Below are 20,680 nucleotides of genomic sequence, written 5' to 3' on the forward strand. Positions count from 1 at the left end.
AAACAAATAGAAGGTGTCTACTGAAAGGGAGATGGTAGAAAACTATTTGAAATATTGTTGGTGCCTAAAGACCTAAATCTGAAAAACAGTTGCATTTTCAGCAACCTTCCTAGAAAAGGAACAATTGAAAGTAAATTGCATTGGAACTGGAAAAAACATTCCAAATATCAGTCAATATTAGCATCTGGTAATAAAGATATGAAGGTCAAAAAATGTCAGCTAACTTTCCCAAGCCAGAGATTGTGAACTTCAACCACTGAACAGGCTTATTTTTGAGGACAGAGATCAGTATACAATTGATTGCAATATTATCTACAACCCAGAGAATTTAGTTGTCTCTGCTAAAAATAAGCCAGGAAGATAAAGTTTATACTTCACTGAAGAAAAAAAAAAAAAAAAACCTAGAAATAATAAGTCCTATCTGACCTTGAAGATACTGCTTAGATTAGGCAGGGAAGAATAGCTCTCACATTAAAATTTACTGCAAAAAGGTCAAACCAAACAAAAAGGGTCCCTTTGTATTTCTGACAACCAGACCATATGTAAATGAAAATCAAATATTTTTTCCTGCCCTGTGAATGCTTGTCAAGTGGCTGGGTAAAATCTAGGGAGCTCAGCCTTACCAGGAAAACAGATGTTACCTCATCTGGTTTGATGCTCATATGGATGTTGAAGTCTCTAAGGCTAATAGTACAGTTCCAACAGTAGCTCTGACAGAGTTTCAATGAATACATTTGTGATATATTTCATACACTCTGATAGTCTATACACCCTTGTAACTACAAACTTTGATCCTTCCCTGGAAGTACAGGAAACACCTGGATAGTCTAATAAACTCCGCTACACAGTTGGCCACTTTGTGCATTGCAACCAAATTGTAACCAGGTCTCAGAAATATGAGATGTGGATCTCCATTTCCTCTGTATCACAGCCATCGATGCAACACTTTCCATGCAAAAGTGAGCCCTTGGGGAGGATAGTGGTGGAAGAAGAGACTCAAAACAGATGAAAGAGCGCCAGTAAACCTGAATGCATTTCTGTATAATGTGTTTCTCTTCAAGCAAGAGGATGTTGTCCTTTCTCCTGTATGCCTTCTTTGCCGAGCACAGATGTATTATCTGAGCTCTTTCTGCTCCTTTGCTCTTCTCTTATTCCCAGTCATAAATATCATGCTTTCCACATTTCCTTCAGATCACCAATCTCAGTCCAGAAACTGTGAGCACAAGATATTTTGACGGGTGGTGACTGTGACCAACACAGGACAGCTGGCTTGCCTCACCTCTGCCTCTCTTTTCAGCAACTTCAATTGTTGATCAAAATGAGCACTTTAATACTTACAGTGTAACTCAGAGAAAAACAATTCAAGGTTTAGGAAGATAATTTCTTGGCATCAGTCTTTGTTCCCCAGCAATGTTAAAACACAACTTTATTATGCTGTTTATCATGGAAGATTTATGCTGGCTTAATATTTTTATACCTATAGGGTGATTTAGCATGTCAGCTTCCTGAAAGACTGACTTGCTGTGTTTATGATTATTGGTTATTGCAACTTTAACATATTTTCATTCCTTCCTCTTTATCTCTTTTCCCCCGTTTGTATCCTGAGTTAAACACATCAAGCAGTGGTGCAAACTTCTCCCTTGGTTCCTACTGGTATTCTTCAATCCTAAGCAGAAGAGACATACCTAGTGAGGAAAAGAAGTCTCACCTCCATCCTTTCTCTTAATTTTCTATATAAAAGAATGCATTGCCTAGTTGAGACTCTCCCGGTCAGAATATGAATCTGTATTGGTACCTCCAACCAGTGGCTTTCTACCCTACCAGAGAAGCCTAACCAGGGACGGTTAGGAGAGCACACACAACTAATCCTATGGGAAAGCATGCTGAAGCAACTTGTATCCTTTACAACTCTTGTCACTCTACTTACTTTCCTGGTAGAAAGTTACCACCCTGGCAGGTAGGTACACTAACCTTATTTCAAGAGCATGCTTTGGGGTTTTTTCCTCATTATTCTGACTTTCCTGCGTTCCTTGTCATCCTCATCTGCCCGAGTCTGACACATTAGCTGTTTGCTAAGTGCCACACGCAAGCGGTGTGCTACAGATGGAATAGCAGATAGCGGTCCCCAATACAGTAAGCTGAGCTTAACCACACCTAAGCTGCTCATCGCAATGTTACATCTCGTCAAAGGTTTTGCAGTACCTTACTTGAAAATGATGTTAGAGTTAACGGATGCTCATTGCATGATTATTCCTCCTTTATTTGAGAACGAGCACTACGTTTGCTTTTATCCAGACTTTCAGCGTCATCCAAGGTCCTTTTGACTTTTCCGCTGAATGGTGGTTGTATTGGGAGGTTTTTTGATAGGTCTCAATGTAGGAAATGCACCGAGGCACATGTTTCCATTCTTCCCTCCTTGAGACTAGATATGCTTACCTCAATCAGCACATCTCCTGGTTATCTTACAGCATGTGTAAATTGGATTGCCTGATGACTGTAGATTAAAATTTGGCATGTATTTCATTACATATTCTTTACCTCCAGCTATTTTCATTAGCTTTCCTTTCTCTTGTTTGCACAAGCTTCAATCCTTTTTGTTGGTCCTCATTTAAAACATTTTAAGTTCTGTATCTCTTCCTTATCTGAGTTGCTATCATTCTCCTCCTCGCTTACTATTTGTATACTCAGTAGGGCAGACCAAATAAATTAATAAAACAAGTTCTTGTTTCCAAGAAACAACTGTAGTGTCTACAAAAAGATGCAATTATAGTAGAATAGCTCTTCACTTCCCATAAATAACATTAAAAATAAAAAAATCTAAATAACAAAATGCTTTTTCAAGTTTTCCAGCAAATTAAAAAGATTTTATGTACCTGCAAATTCTAATCAAAGTAGCAATTAAAAATCCATTTTTTAAAACTCAATTAAAAATCCAGCTTTGTTCTGGACTAAGTAGATGTAAGTTTGCTTGAGTGTAATACACACTGCATCCATTTGACAAGAGAGGGAGAACAAGAGGCTGGGGTTGTGGGCTGGGTTTTCTTTTTTTAAGCGCAAATCAGCATGAATGTTCTTTATGTTCCTATCTTTCACTTTGACATCAGTAAAATTTTACACTGAATTCAGGTCTGGTCCTCAAAATTTTATTTTTAGTGTGGAACAATTTTGTAAAGTTCTCTATGGAATATAATTTCTTTTAAATATTTATAGCACTAAAAACACCATACTTCAAAATCTGTGCAATAGAAATGTATTATAGTACTACTTCATAGCAAATGGAGAAAATTAATTAAAGCTTATAAATAGAAAATATTTAATAAATAAATGTTCTGGTATTCCTTTTAACCTGGGCCTAAGAGAAGATACTTAAGCAAAAAAATGAACTCCTCGCAGATAAATTTGACAAAGCTTCTGCTTTAGCAATTATACCATTTTCAGACTTTTGATTTAAGGCAGTTTATCAAAGCTGGCTGCGTGTCTTAAACAAACTTGCCATTTCAATGTAAGAGTTTGCATCCTCTAGTTTACTTGCAACGTGTTTTCAATACACATGCAAAAGGAAGAGCTAGGCATATTTTACTATTAATGAAAAAATGTTACTAAATCCTCCCTCACCTGATAACAAGCTGCAAATTTAAGGCTTTGGTTCTTGTTTTTCTACTCACTGCTGATTGAATTATGTTTAGAATATATTTTTTAAATATATTTGGAAATATGGTATTTTTTCTGATCAAACTAAGGTGTCTCTTCCCTATTCTTACTACTGCCAAGCGTGTGATTTACACACAGTTTAATTATTCAGATGTTTATTATGTTCTACATAATGAAATTTGGACCCTCATATTTTCTTCCTACATGCTCAGTGCAGGCTGCAATTATAGCCACAGATATCTGTTTATTTGATGAATTTTGCTTCTTCTGCATAGTTTGATAAATATGGAAATAAGTCAAAACCTACTTTATATACAGTAATTAAAGTGAAAAATCTAGTCATGATGCAAATCCTTAATTGGACTCCAGGAGAGATATGCAGAATTTCTCTTTAATAATATGGGATGACTGGGGACAGAAAAACAAAGCACACTAAAATATGGTTTAGAAGCACAATTAATCACAAAATAGAAAACAACCAATTTAGCATAGCTCATTCAGTGACTCTCAAGGCTCAGGTAATGTTCTTTTAATCATCTGGCTCTAATATTAAGGTTGTGTCATGTGCAGCTGAAATAAAACACAATATATGTGCTGATTTTCACTGTGAAACATGTTCTCTGGACTAATTTGTAAACACAGCCTTTTCACACTAAAATGCTCAGTCTACTTAATGACGTGTAAGTGAATTATCAAAGCAATGTAAAATGGTTTTTAACTATTATTATTTAATGTATTAATTCATTAGCAGAAAGAAACCCTCTTGCAGTTGGTTGCAGGGAATATGGTTTTGTTGGCTGTATATAATTAATTTTGGGTTTTCATTTTATTAAGACAAAGTCATTATTTTGGCTGATGATGTTCCAAAGAATATACTTCTTACGCAGTATTAAATTGACAGGTTACAGCACAGTGCAGGTGAGGCTGAGATACAAGTCTCTAGGAAAGAGAAATTTGCACAAGCTAAGGAAATAAATGTTTTCTTTCCAAGCTCTGAACATATATTGCTCTAATCAGCTAAAATTAACCATCACTGTCACTTAATTTGATTGTAAAAATATTATTCTCCATATAGCTTCGTGTAATATCCCATTAGGGGAATATGATCACGCTTTAATCAGAAGGTGTTGGATTTATTGTGCTAGTTTGTTTAAACTACAAACACGATTAATCTGCTTTTGCACTTCTCCTAAATAAGAAATACCAGAATGACACTTTGTCTTCAAATGGGTTATAGACATCGAGTAGGAACCAGGGGTCAGCCCCCCGCACCGCCATAATTATTGAAGCAAATATCTGCTTCAAAACCGAATGCATTTCGTTGAGCATTCAGCCTGCCCGACCCGGCGACGGCTGCAGACCGCACCGGAGGCTCTGCGGCTGGGACATGACCAGGAGGACCACTCTTCTGTTACCCAGATGTGCCCATTGGTAGAGACCATGACTGCAAGCTCCCATGCTGAGAGCAGCTGAAATTAGAGAGGCTTGATGTCCAGTATTCAAAATCACTGTTAAAACTCTTTCTAAGTCAGAATCCCAACTGTCTTTGACAGATAAAAGGAGTCCTATGCAATCTAGTTTCAATGTAGACTACTCTTGACCACCCTGAGATGACCTGGCACCTCTTCGTGCACCTGCCGTAAAACTTAAAGGCTTCAGAAATTCTTTTCTTTGAAGTGTCCTAATAATAACAGTCTAACCTTTGATGTTTCTTCCTGTACCACATGCTTGAACTTCTTATAATCTAAAGTGTATAACCTTCAATTGCTACACGCAAACCGGTTGCACATCTTGAGAACACAACACTATAAACCTAATGCAAACTCTAGTAATGATGTTTTTATTTCATTTGTATTTAGCACTTTATTTATATAGCATCATAAACCTAAACACTTAACACACCAATTGGGCATTAACCATCCAGGCTGATTAGCATGGAGCAGAATTCACCCTCCACAGCCCAAAGACAGAAGAAATAAACAAACTCATGCAAAATAAACTTTGTGTGCAAATACGATATTTTAGGAGAAGATCTTTTTCACACCAAAAAAAAAAAACCCACAGAGAAAGAAATTCCGTTTCCAATGGTTTGAGATCACATTCAGAGAGTATTTTTTTAAATACATAAAAATTACCAGACCCCGAAGTAGTCAGGGAAAGTTATTTTTAAAAACCCATTCCTAGCCTGATCATTACCTCAGGTTTCTGTAAGTTTTTACAGAGCCCTCTGAGAATGTCTGTCCAGCTCTGTTTTATGTTACTTCACAGATTTTTAATATTCAATAGTCCTTATCCCGTGCAAATGTTTAGATCTAAAAAGAATTGTTTCTAGTCTCTATTTTTAACTTATACATCGGGGATGAATTTTATCCAAGATGTACCGTTTATATAGCTCTGGGGAGAGAGAAAACACATCCTCCATGTAGCTTCAGTCCTGCAAAGGCTCATGAACATGCTGAACTTCCCTTGCTGTAAGCCATTCTGCTGCAATTGTGAGCATCTGCAGAGTGCTGCTCCAGCATTATTTAAATTCCTGCCTTTCCTGTTAATCACTCTTTTGGGTGGTCATTTCCAGCTGCCTATTTTTCACCTTATGGTTTTCCAAACTTCAGGGTATTAGATCTAAATCTTACTGTTTGGTTGGAAATTTTTTTAAGATTGCTTTTGAGAACAGTGAGCTTTGAAGGAAAATGAGTTCAGCAACAATTATTATTCACATTTTAGGGTAATGTGTTTTGTCCAGTTACTCAGAACAAAAAGGTTCTTTTTTCTTCATACCTAAGGTAAAGCTGGACAGTTACAAAGAAATAATCATCTCTGAAGAGAAAAGCCCTTCCGAACAGACCAGTGAAAACTGTTCAGTCTCAACTGCCCACACGCATCAGGAAGAAGAACATGTGGTTCTGGTCCTCTCTTCAGTTTTGTTATCAGATGTTTGCAATGGACCCATACTGAGCTCAATTCAGCTGACCGACGTTCAGTTCCTTTGGCTCCCACTGCAAGATTACATTCCAAATTTATAAATTATCAGAATGAGAGCAGCTACAGGAACACCAATGTAAATGGTCAAATAGCTACAATAGAATGGGAAAAGGTTGGAAAAGGATGACAAGTATGAACAAATCTCAGTAACAGCCTCCAGGTGTGAGCAGGTTAAATAAACTAAGCTTCCCAGAACTGGGGCGGGGGGGGGGAATTACTTAAATGACTAACAGAGACATAGTAAAGCTCCATAATATCAAGAATGATGTGGTCAGAATACATGAGGAATGATTGCTCACTGTCTAGAAGAGTTGTGGGGCAATCAGATGAAACTTGTAAATGTCAAGTTCAAAAGAAAAATAGGGCATTGTTGATATACGGTGTGTAGTTAAGGTAAGGAACTCTCTTCACTGGGACTGACAAAAATCTATACGGACTCAAAAAGCATCTGGAGAAATTAATGAAAAAGAAATTCAACAGGGCTAGTAAACAGAAACAGGGCATCTCTACAGGAGGAAATCCCACAAGAAGCTTGGGGTGCAATTCCGAGAAGTATCACTGTAAAGTTGCTCTTATATTCTTCTCTAGGCATCTGTTGATGGCTGTAGTCTAGCACAGGACATTGGGCTAGATGGACCCTTAGCCTGGCCCAGTGCAGACACTCCTGCAGTTTGAAGGAAACCATACAGCTGTCTGACTCATTTCTTCAACAATAAGGCAAGAAATGTAGATCATTATGAAAACGAGACAAATCTGAAGAAACGACATATTGATGTACACAGAAAAATTTGGCACTGGATTTCCCAAACACGATGTATAGTGATGTAACCAGGTAGTCCACCTAAAGATCTAGTTCAAAGTTTCCTACCTGGTTAAAATCTACCTGGAGACAAAAAAAAAAGATGGTAAATATCTGGTTATTTATATTGTTTTGTCACGTTTGTCTTTTAAATCACTAAGGAGCCTGTTAAATGAGTGTTGCTAAAGCAGAGGGAACGTGTCAGCGTTTGGCTATACAGTAGATACTTCTGCCCCAGCCTCCAAAGCATTTCCCAGGTTTGCTCCATTTTGTTTTCACTGATGTTTCTCTACTCCCAGAACTCAGCACGGTATTGCAGGCACCATTTCACATACTAAAGGCATCAGCACCTCCCTGGTTTCTAAAAAGATATCTCTCCAGCCTGAAATTACTTTTGCCGCTGTATCACTTTACAAGCTCTTTTCTAATTTGCTACCCCCTATAATTCTAGGTATTTTTCAGTCTGACTGCTTTGTAAGTGTCTCCTTCCATTACGTAAAGTGGTTTCTTTTCAGATTTTAGATTGTAGAGCTACTCAAACTGAACAAAATTTTTTCCACTCGCATTTTTCATTATCATGTTGCACTTAAACCAGTTCTTTTGGGAACTTAATAATGTTCTGTAGTTGATTAGAGTTAAAAAGGTCTACATTCTTCTTTCAAATACGTACAAAAAGCTCCTATTGACTGACTTCAATTAACTGAATTGATTTCAAGTCTAAATTCATTCTTCGTCTAACTCTGCTGAAGTCTAGTGAGCCAAATATTGTGTGACACAGCTGAATTTCACATCCAATCCCAAAGCAATATTTCAATGTTGTCCATTACACAGATGAACAAGAGAGGAATACTCGACACTGAAGACTGAAATACATATCCTGACCTATACAGAAGTTTAGGCTTGATTAGGTTGGTCCTTACATCATATAACTATAAAAAAAATATCTACTCCTAGACATAGTGGTTATCACTGTAAAGTCCTGGAGTGGAGTCATATCAACAATAAGTCTCCCTTAGGCTTCAGCAGAGGTCAGGTTTTCCCTACACATCTGCAGAATAACAGCACTGCATTCAAAGAAATGTAAAAATAAAAATATAGCAATTAGGAAGCTTTCCAAGAGCAAACAAGTTGAGCAGGAAGAGAAAAATATCAAAGAAAACAGGAAGCAAGGCAAAACTGTGAGTATTTACATCTTTACATATGGAGTCTGGAAATCCAGGTGGTTTCTGGTTTGTTCCTATTTGCTTCAGATATTGAAATATCCAGATGTCAGTACAAAAATATACTTGAGAACTATAACATTTTAAAAGAAATTGAAAGTCACACTCTGTCTATTCTACCCTTTAATTTACACTAACTGAGCGCGTCATCAGTTAATACAGTAGTAGAAATAATTTGGTTTTTTAACACTTTTGCTATTACAATTTCCAGGTTTCAACCTAAAATATAATGAAGTCAGCTTGTTGCACCAATAACTTCAAGGTTTGGATTAGCTCCAGGTTAGGATGTTTTGTTTGTGGGGTTTTTTTTTAATTAATACAGCCAGTATATCTATATGAATGAATATGTTCGCTCTCTCTCGATTGATTGGCCAGTTGACCTACTTTGGGACAAAAATAGCTGTGGTAGGTAAAACCAAAGTTTATCAACTGGAATATCCTATTCCAATAGTGGCTGAAGGTGGGTGCCTGGAGAGGGAGGCCAAGCACGCTGTGAAATGAATGAAATAGTCTCAATTTCAGCCATTAGTTGCACAGAGGCTTCCTGAATCACTTCCTGAACACTGAAACCAGTGTTTCTAGCTCTTGATAGTGTTTTCTGCTATTAAATTGTCCAATCAGTTGTTCAACTCATATAACATCTTAACATCCTGTGGCAAAAAGTTTCACAACTTAACTACATACTGTGTAGAAAATTACTTACTTTGGGTGATTATGAACTATCAACTGACATCACTTGAGCCCTTCCATTCTTGAATGTAATAAGATAGTGAATTAATGTTAATGTATTTTAATAGCTGGTGCTGAGTGATTTTATATGCATATTCTCTTCTGTAAAGGTGCCACTGTATGTCAAATAGTCAGTTTTTAAAAGAACATTCCAAACGTACAGATAATATGCAATTGATAATATTGTGCTGATTAAATAAGCTGAATTAGACCATGAAGAACAGTATCAGCCAGTCAAGAAGGTGAAAGGAGCTAACATTCCTGTTTTAAACACTGTATTATACTAAAATCATCAAGCATTACTCTCAACACAACACTGAGGAGGAAAAGCAATACTTCTTCAGATGTAGCTCAGGGTTCAGGAGCCGAGAAACACCACTTGAGCAACAACATTTCCAACACAGATCTGATGAACGCAGAGAATCACCTCATCTGCTCTTAGCAACCAATCTTGTTTAGAAATTGGACACCCTGTCTTAATATTTCACTGGCCTGAAGTTCCACAGGTCAATATTGAACTAATCCAGTACCACAATGGCAAAACTATTAAGTGCATAAACGCAAATAGTTGTTATGACCGTAAAAGCAAAAAGAAAATAACATCCTTCCTCTGCCAAGTAGAAATTTAAAAAGCTACTACAGTACTAGCCTTTTATGACAAAAACCTATTATCTAACATGTACCTCCTGCCAAGAGACAAAACCAGCAATGTTCATATCTTTAAAAAAAATTTCAAGAAAAGCTTTTGGGGTTTTTTTCTGCAATTGTTACGATTTCTACTCTTTTATATTTTATTACAGACTAGTCTTGGTTGAGATGTCACATAAATTGCAGTCATGACAAGGTTCAGTAGCAACCTTTGCTACCACCAGGCATAAGATTTGGGGAACACAATAGGTCACGCTGTACTAACTGATGGAGTCACCTGAGATTTCACCTCCCACACCTTCTCATTTGACCTAACCTAGGCACATCATTTCTGTCTTGTTCAGATATGTTGGTGCCAAGCCAAATGAATTGAGGACTCATCAGTGCCAGTTACAAATAAGAGTGCGCTATATGCTATCTGTATACTAAAACTATCATGACATCTGCTTCCACAGCAATCCTGCTGATATCTTCACATATTCATTAAGCGAAAGGGCACCATGAAAAAAACAGAAGTGCCTACAGAAGTTAAGATTAGTCTCATCGGAGCTTGTTGAATGCTTCAACATGTATCTTCACACAAACAAGAAACAATGATGATTTATGATTTCTTGGAAGAATTGAACAAATCCCTTCACAGACAACGGAAGCGCTTTCCCTGGCCAGTAAGAGGAAATATTCAGAATAGGGTTTTTTGTTCCAAAAGTAGGACTTACTTTCTCTTGGAGGGAGTATATTAAGTCTAGAAAATTAATATACTAGTTGTCTTTCCCCACTCTTTTCCACAGCAAAGAAAAATATTCCAAACAAACACTAAGAGCAATTATGTTTCTCTCAGAACTCTTGTATAAGTAGACATAGATCATCTACTTGCTTTTGGATTTAATATTCAAGCAGAAAGTCATAATTTGCATGAAATAAAGCAATTTTCTGAAAACTAAAACATTGGCATTAAGTTAATGTGTTCCAGCTTAGAATATATTTGTATATGACTATGTCAGATAATTTTATCAAAATAAAATCAGCTCCAAGACCAAAAATGAAGATGTTGGTCATGACTGTCACAAAAAAAAAAAAAGCCTCATCTTTAGGACTCAGCTCAGTGAGGGAAGGAATGGGCTAATAGGTTAGAGAACGGTAGATTGCTGAGCTCTGTATTTGTGGTACGAGTTCATTCAACTGTACCTATAAAAGATAAAAGTTTATGGTAGTTACTGTGTGATTTCTATTTACTTGGGAGGAGAAATTTGATTCACTAATTAAGGAGGTCTACAAAGTATTGTTATCGTTCTTAGAAAGATGTACTTGAATGCATATTTTTTATCTTTTCACTATTATTATAAATGAAGACCTTAGACAAGAACTTTAATGGGCTATTTCTGTCTGCTTGACAGGTGGTGACAGTAAACCAGAGGTACATAAAATAAAGATTGCAGAATGCAATGATTTTGATTAAAGCTTTGATGAGGTGCTCAGCAGAGCTGGGAAACTCAGACCATGAAGATCTACCAGCCCTTATTAAAAATCCATACAGAACAGTTTGTATTAAGCTCTCAGTGTCTTAGACTCAAAACAAAAAATGAGTTAATTTTTTCTTGTCTATTGTGAAACCAACATTACAATAGAGAAAAATTTCCAGTCCGCAAAGATGGTAGGACAGAACTGAGCACATCTGGGTGTGCTGCATTCCTAGGGTACCTGGACTACTTCAGAACTCTATTATCCAGAATTTATGGAAAAAGAGTTCTTTTTAGAAAAATAAATATTTTTGTATTGACAAACACCACCACAAATACTTCTTAAAAGCAAGGGAAGTAATTTTATTGGGCAGAAACTGGTTTTCCTGCAAGAGTAGTCTTGATTACTTTCCTGAATAACTGCAACTCCCTTCTGGGACTTTGCTTTAGTTTTCCCCTGTACATTTCAAATGCTTTTCCAGCTCTGTACCACGAAAACCATCCACACACTGACACCAAAACCATTTGCAAAAGAAAACAAAAGTCCCTGATCTCCATACAGGGAAGTCTTAAATGAAAACTTATATTTTTTTTTTCCTCTGTCTTCTCCTCATCTGTTCTCTATCTCCTTGAAGAGAAGGGGATCCCATACCCATCTGCCTACAGAACAGGTACGACTTCATGTTTATCCTGCTTCCTACACATAGGGTTCATGAAATGCTGCTCGTGCAGTACTTCACACCTGAGAGGACAAGCCAGTCATTGTCTAAGAGCTCACCATTCAAGTCGACTTCAAACAGCATATTCTACCAGCTGAGCTAGAAACAGGGTTGAAGTGCCCGATCAGGATGGAGGGGCTTTCATCTGGCAATGACTACAATTATTTCAACTTGAAGCTATGGCAAAACATCTCAGAATTTAGCAGAGTCAAAAGAACTAGCACTATGTGAAGTCACAGAAAGCAATAAGCCAGAGGCTTTCTGTCATCATTACTGCCAAGCAGCAACCACAACAAAATGAGAAGGGAAACTTAGGTGGGTGAAATAGGAGGAGGAGTAGTGCTTTTAGAGATATCATTTACAACTAGTAGTATACTGAGGCTCTTAAGAGCATGCTTCCTTAGACACAGAAATACACATTAAAGTATAATTTTAAACTACAACTTTCATACCCCAATCACTTACTCTCCCTTCCTGGATCCTAAACTAGAAAAGGAATTGATGGTATTTACTCTCCAGACTTCTTTCCTCATTCCCTGTCTCCTACGTACAGTCCAAGACCAACACAAAAGACACGGGTTTAGCTATAGATAGGAATGGAGGATTGACTGGCTCACCTCTTCAGGTCTTCTCCAGTCCTATAGCTTTATGATCCAGTTCATTAAGGGAAGAAAACACTTAGTTTTCTATCAAAGCTAATGTTCCAGTAGAAAGCTAAGTCCCCAGACAGTAGCAGGTCAGAATCTTACTGCAGAGAATACTTCTGTAAAATGATAAGCTTGTTGTTGATACCTTGGGCCCCAGATCCAAACAGAATATAAGTCACCTAAAATGAGTCTTAAACAGAATGTAAACACCCACAAGCCAAGAGTTGTAAAAACCTCTGCAGAGTTGCTATCAAGTGTTCCAATTTGTACGTTTTTTCTGTACCTTTAAAAAAAAGTAATAAATTACTTGGAAAGTCTCTATCTGAACACAGACAGAACTTCTTTGTGTTTTCATCTAATGACAGGCAGTTTGGCACCACTCCCATTCCTAAGTCCAGTGGAGATACTGAAACCAGTCATTCCTTCCCCAGCAAGGGGAGCTGGCATTTGCAGAGCACAGATTAACCAGGCTTGAGCCCTCCACAGCGTTCAGTGACTGCAGCAGCTTGATTTCAACACACAGCTAGATTCTATCTGGGGCTCTGAGGAGGTAACATCCTAGAAGATGGTCAGCTGGAAAGATGAAGAGATCAGGTTCAGATCCTACCTGCCAAGGGTTGATGAGTTGGAAGCCTGGTAAGCAGAGGATGTGAGAACAGCCTACCTACAAACCCCTCTGAACTGTGATATTCTCCATCCTTCTTGCTGAAGATGTGCCGCAAGTCAGAAAAGAACATGAACATTTATTAGAAAGTAAAAAATAACCCAAAAGGGAGTCCCAAGTCTAGACACTGTTCGGGAGCCTAGCAGTTAGGACACCTCCTAGGGAAGTGAATGTTCTTTAACATTAAGAACACTTCCTGGAGAAAATAAAGGAACAACCCTATTCGCAAGAAAAACAGAGCAGAGCAGAGCTGGCCACCTGCAGGATGCAGCTAGTTGGCTTCTGTTGACTGGTAAAGGACCATCCTGCACTGGAAGCAGTTGAATTTTTATCACTGAAATATGAATGCTATTAAGTTTGTGACTTATGATATGCTAATATTAAAGGCTGATTTTCCTCTCTTCATCACATTCCCCTTACAGTCTAAGTGCACATAGCCTACCTCATTTTAATGCAATAAAGATGTTTTTGAAAAAGACATACATTAATGGCACCTGAGGTTAGATTTCTAATTGAAATTTAGAAGCTTCAGGAGAAGCTTAGGACTAAAGGGCATTTTGTACATGAAAATATCTTCCTCCTTTGGCCAGCTAGTCAAAGCGTTGAGTTTGATGAACTCTCCTCAGAATACAGACAGTATGTAGTTGAAGAGTCCCTGTGTCTCTCTTTCCTCACCAAAGAGCAAGCAGATATCCAGTATCTACTGCTGAGATATTATATTTTCTTTCAGAATAATTCATCAGAAATTAAAGGGGATCTTTAATCTTCACCAACACAGGCTTTATAACTGGTCCTTATCTTCCACAATGTTCTTAAAGTCATCAATACACAGCAGCAGAATAAGTCATAATGTATTTCATAAGGAAATCCTATTTCTGTAGTGGAAGCTTCCTTTTTTAATAGCCTCTTCTTGGGCTTCCATCCAAACACATACAAGAAAGTTCTCTGTGAATCTGCAGGTATATCAGAACACTGATTTCAATAGCCACAGGAATATTCCTACCTTTTATAACTTTTTTTTGATTAATGTGTATTTCAGCTGAAAACCAAAATAACAGTACTAAGAAGAGCCAATGTTGTAGTCTCTTGGAGCTCTATTTCCCATTCCCACCTTCTTTCCAATTTCCACTTTTCCCACTATATTCCCTATCAGAAGACAGAAGAGGGAGTTCCAGGGTGCAGAGCTCCATGAGGGATGCAGGCTGATCTTGCAAAGGGTGGCAACCTGAGACAGTAAATTACAGACGCTATGAGGCACCACAGTGGTATTTTAGACAAAAATACTTAGGGATGAGGAATGCAGTGCCAAAGCCATACTATGTTTTTTTGTTTATTTTAATAAAAGAAAAATATGGCAGTGTAAATTTATAAGTTATTTTTAAAAAGCAGCTTCAGTAGATGTATTAGCTCTCTGTAGAGTAGGGGAGACAGACATCATCCTCAATCCATGTCTTAACTCCCAGCCAGATACATGTATTGCAATCCGAGGATCAGATGCAGTCCCCTATTTTACAGAAATTTCTCTGCTGCATTGCAGCCGTGTTTGCCTGCCCTTGCCATAGGACAGAGCCACGTGAACAGAGCGCCGAGGAGCAGTGCAAGAGACCAGGCCAGCCCCAGAGCAGGAGCTGGATGGTCTGGCTCCAAACGGAAGCTGACTTGGATTTTCAAGTTTCCATCAAGGAAGTTTCTATAAATATCCTGATAGGCTGTTCCCTGTTTCACCATCCCAGCAGCTACAAATTGTACCTTAATATCCAACTTAATCTTTTCTTCCTGTAAATATCAGCCAATTTTGAATAATGGCTACACAGCAGTAGCCTTTTTTTTTGTAACCTCTCTGTCCCAAAATACCAATAAGGTCTCTCGCTGTCCTCCTTCTAATATTAAAGAAAGCAAATTATTACAACTTTTCATTGTAAGTGACATTTCCTAGGTCCCTGCTTTTGCTTGCTGTTCTCTGGATTCCCACCCGTTTGCTTCCCTCTCTTCGCATGGCCAACCGGGGCTGGATGCCATGCAGCAGCGACCTCCCCTTGCAGACAGACACATCACCTGCTAGAAACATCAGACCCCACTGGGAGGGCAGCTGTGGTTTTTGCAGCATCATTGCATTATTTTACGTTTTGACCAAGCCCCCCTAAAATTTGCAGACCCTTTTCAGCAATCCTGGTAACCAGGCAGACATTTCTATTGTGTACATGCCTCGACTTCTTCTGAAGGGCAGCACTCCACACTTGTCCTCAAATTGAGATATATTTATCTACATGTATAAATTGTGAATGGCTAGTTTCTCATTGTCTTTAAGAATTTCTGCTTGTTTCTATATCATGCCAGAAATAAAAAGAGTGGATATAAAATTGCACATGTTCAACAATGCTCGATAACAAGGCACTGAGCATTGTAGAAATGAGCATATTTGATTTAATCAAAATAAGTGTTGTAGGAAAATCACGTAGGTTTAATTTTTGAAAAGCTATTAAGTTTCAAATTAAATGGAAGATTAAAATAAAAATGAGCTTTAGCTGTAAGTGGAGGCTAAATTTGGTCAATTTTTGTTGTTTATCTGTGCATAAAGTCCTTGCATTTACCATTTGACAAATCCTCTAATAAAATACTTGCTGCAATCAGGTGAAGTAGGTTATTAATGGTTCTAAAAAAGATATACAGGATTGCCTCATCCTGAGGCAATTAAGTCTGTGAAGTAAGTGTGTTTAATATCTCTGGGGGCCTGACTGGAATGAAACAGGTGATCTTTCTACAATTGCCATTGTTTCATTTAGAATTTCTTTAATTTTGTTTGGTTTTAACTGAAGACTGACTCCTTGCTTTATATCCCTTTTGTTAAGACTCCAGTTTGCGGACTTTGAAAGGCTGTGTGCACCACATCAAAAGCAGAGTGGAAAATTTTAACCACCACTGAAAAGCAATGTGATGTTTCATGCGAAGCCCTAGCATCCCACACAGGAGAGGACAGTCCCTATTTACTCTGTCTCTTGACCCAGGGTTTGCAGCAGTGCTGCCAGCCCCCACATTAGGTCAGGGCAGTCCAGACCTCCTTGCCTTGAGCCAGCTCTTCAAAGCCCTTTGCTCTCACAACCTGCTAACTACCTCCATGGCTCTTCATCTTCCATGGTCCCCCAAGGAGCTTCCGGGACTGATGGATGAAGGGACAGGGACTTGAGTCACCACACAGCCTTCCTACTCAGCTCTCCAACACGTCTTCATTTCAAGGAAATGCTGACTTAAATACAGACCTCAGCTCTCACTTACGGATCCCCAGCTTCAGGCACTTCAGTTTGGAAAACAAATGCTTTACCACTGTATGTTTTCTGAGGGATACATTGTGTATACATCAGGGTGCTGTTTGGCCCTTTGCTATAAAATCTTGTATTTTTCATTTCTCCCTTTTTTCCTCTGCTGTGTTCTTTTTTCCCTGGATTTATTAGTGGGGATGGTTTGTGGAGGTATGGTTAATTACTAGAGCTTATGGCCTGCTGTGATTGAAAGCTGATCTCACCAGTTTGGGGTCTGCATTATATTTATTCTGTATGTAATTAAATCTGAATACCATAACTATGCATAATGTTGGAAAATAATGAGAAAGTTTTGTGAAAGCGCATCTGAAAGGTATTTTCTTCCTGCAGTACTGAATTTCCACAAAACACTCTGCACTTTACACACACACAAACAAGCAAACAGCCAAAAGGCCAACAGAGGCATTCCGGTCTACAATTTAGGTGAAAACAAGTGTTTGTTTATTAGATCTAAGTGATCCATTAAAAATAAAGGAATTCAAGCAAACTGGGATAAAGGCTATCCATATATCTTGGGGTATTTGTAACATCACAGACATACTAAAGGCATGCAGAGAAGTGCCAGCACAGCAGGGTGAACACGAACAGCACATCCTGGAAGCAGCAGCATCCAATTGAACACAGGAGATTTGGCTGGGGAGTCCCTCAAATAAAACAAGTTGTGGGAGGCCAGGCCACTGCTCTGACTACAGGGATCAAAAATTCTCCTGATTTCCGTACCTAAGGAGGGGGGAACCAGACCAATATGGGAGAGGAGATCAGACGCTGTTTACATCAAGGTAAATCAAGCAGAACACTGCACAGCTCACTGGACCATACCAGAATTAGGCCAGACATATCATATCTAGAGGCTCTTTTTTTTTTCCTCTGCTACACATAAATCTAAAGTCCTTGTTATTCACCAGTGTGACAGTGATCTGAAATTAGAGGCCTCTAGAATATCCCCAGAATATCAGAAATCTTTGGTCTGGAAATTTATCTCATTGCCTCTACATATAGCTGATGTTCAGAAAAAATACTTTGGTATCTGATCTAATGTGAGGAACGATACACTCAGTAACACTCAAAAAAGCGTGTGCAAGCTGAAGCAAAAATAACTGGATCAAATCCACAGTCTTTCACCACAGCAAAGCAAGCTGATCCGAGCAAGCCAAGGGTGACAAAGTAACCAGGAGATCGCCTTTAAGGTTTAAGTAACAATGTGCCCCCCCCCCCAAAAAAAAAGACACCTTTTCCTAAAGAACCAGAGCATGGCCCCTCTCCCTGAAAGTATTGAATGTAGAGCAAGAATCAGTCAAGTAAAAATTCATTGAACAGCCAACGTATGTGAAGTACAGGAATTCCCAGTGAAATCCTGTTAGGAGTACCTTGCTATCTAGAAAGGACCTTCTGCCTTGTCCTCTGCCCCAAACAGTAAGGAACAGACCGGCCAGTATGAGCTATAGAGAACACCACAAACCATTCAGATGTCCAGGCATTACATTAAAAAAAGCAAAGGTTTTAATAAACGAAGTCATTGTATCCAGTGCCACGGCCACTAAAGGAACACTCCTCAAGGAGGCAATCAGCAGACCTGTACATCTGACAAAGCAGCAAGCAGCTATTTTCCCTCCTTGCCCAGCAGCAGATGTGTACAACCGAGTGTAAATACTTGAACAGCCAGTCTCAATCTGTGGATCAGAAAGTAAAGTGAACCAGCCCTTGCAGGACAAGATTAACTGTGCAGGTGTCAGCAAGGCTGTTTGCACCAGCCATCACCAGCATTTTAACAGAACCAGATGTACCAGCTACTTTTTTTTCCCCCCTAACAACCTCAGCTTCACACAGCACAGAAGCCAACAGCAGCTCAAAAACCATAAGCATCCATACAAATGCACCTCACCACAAGATTCTGTGGCAATTGTGCGTTGGGATTTGCAGTGGTTGCTTTTAGCTACATCTGTGGTGTGTACAGACCCGAGACAATAATTGTCAAAATAAGTTCTTTGCTGAACTCCTACCACTCATGACTCTCCCCTCTTTACAAACTGTCTAAAAGCAGTTAACCCAGGAATTCTGCTGTATCTTTTTTGCCACAGTGCTCTCCTGAGCCATCAGTCCTTCACCACTAACTTTTGACTTATACTGATTTACAGTGATTTGTCAAAAGAGTTGCCTGCTCTTTACCAAACTGGTTATCAGCCTCAGAGTCAGGAGAAAAGCCTGGAAAGGACAAGCTGCTGTTTGCAGCCTGTGGAACCCAGGAGCATGCCCAAGCTCCAGCTTGCAGCCTCTGCCACGATCCTCATCATGACTGTATGACTGCACAAGGCACAAGCCCTTTCCCATCTCCCCTCTAGTGATTTCATCATGGCATGCATCATCCATGTTTGCCCTCTGGGCTTTCAGAGGCTGGAACACCAGGAAACATCAGATAGAATATTTGCCCTGTAGGTTGGACTTCTTTGAGTCTGAGTTCATGAGGGAGCAGTAGCACATGAGAAGCACTGGGCATGATTACTGCTTCTCTTACAGTAGGTTTGGCAGCTTGGTTTCAGGTCACCATCAACCATCCCATCTACGTAACCAAGGCTTTTGCCCCAGCTACTTGCAGCACCGCAGGCTGGCACTGCGCTGTATTAGGAGAGAGCTCTTGCTGCACAGTCTTTCTTTCTAATCAGTTCTCTACACTTTGTAGATCAAACATAGAAAAGAAGTTTCTCCTTTTCATATCTTCAGATTCCCACAATTATGTTTTTGGTGGTGAACATGTTCAGACAATCTTATTTAATAACTTATGATAGTTAGTAGTAGAGAGGTTGAGGAATCCTATTCCCATCTACACAAAGTACCATCCGGTATCATGTGTTAATCTGCCAATTTTCGCACAAATAACAGCACAGCAGATTTTCAGCTTTGTCACATAAGAGTACTTATCCACCAAAAAAACCAAACACACACAACAAACCCCTTCCTGTGGGTGTCTGTGCAGGCAAAATCCAAACTGCAAGACTATTTCCTAGACAGAAAGCTATAAGATTTCATAAGATCAACAAGAAAACAAATAAGTTCTTGGTATATGAAAGCAAAAATGTCAGTATCTATCCTCCATAATGATAGTAATTTCATTAATTGTAGGTTTTATATACAAGTTATACAGACAATTAATACATTTCTGAAAAATTTTAGCCAGAGGAAGAAAAAAATTAATTAAGAGAAAAATCACAAATATGCTGAAAGTCCCTCAACACCACCACTACCTTGCATGTAATAATTATGTTGTCATCTGTGCTCAGGGAGAACAAACAAGAAAAAGACACACATCCTTGGCTCCTCTAAAGAAAATGTTTGTTCAAGAAACACCAAGTAGAAAACATTTTCACAAATCTTATTGTGCCCAAGAGAAGCTGTAAGCGGCATGGCAGACATTTACACTTGCCAGAACCCCATTCTAAACGACCTATTCAATACAAATGACTGGCATCGTAATTGCTGCACTGCTCATGCTTGTGTTTACCTTGTTAAAACATATGCATGGCAAACTTTTCAAAATGAAATTATCACAGTTAAAGTTTGGTTTTTTCTGTCACAAACCTAGAGTCCTGGATATTTTCATGGAGGAAATGGGACTGAAATCCCTAAATTCTACTGCAGTTTGTTAAATAAGCTGAGTGTTTGCTGGTAGCTTAAGGTAAATGACAGATCTTAAAGCCTTGATATAATTAAATGTGAAAAGAAACAACATGCTGATGAGTCATGCATATGGTATTTATTGTATACAACATTCTTCTCAATCTATTATTTTGCTTCTGAATTAACAATCTGTTAAAATACATGGGGTTAGTTGTTCATCCCTACAGCTTATTTC

The sequence above is a fragment of the Grus americana genome, chromosome 9, assembly GCF_028858705.1.
Source record: "Grus americana isolate bGruAme1 chromosome 9, bGruAme1.mat, whole genome shotgun sequence".
Classification (NCBI taxonomy): domain Eukaryota; kingdom Metazoa; phylum Chordata; class Aves; order Gruiformes; family Gruidae; genus Grus; species Grus americana.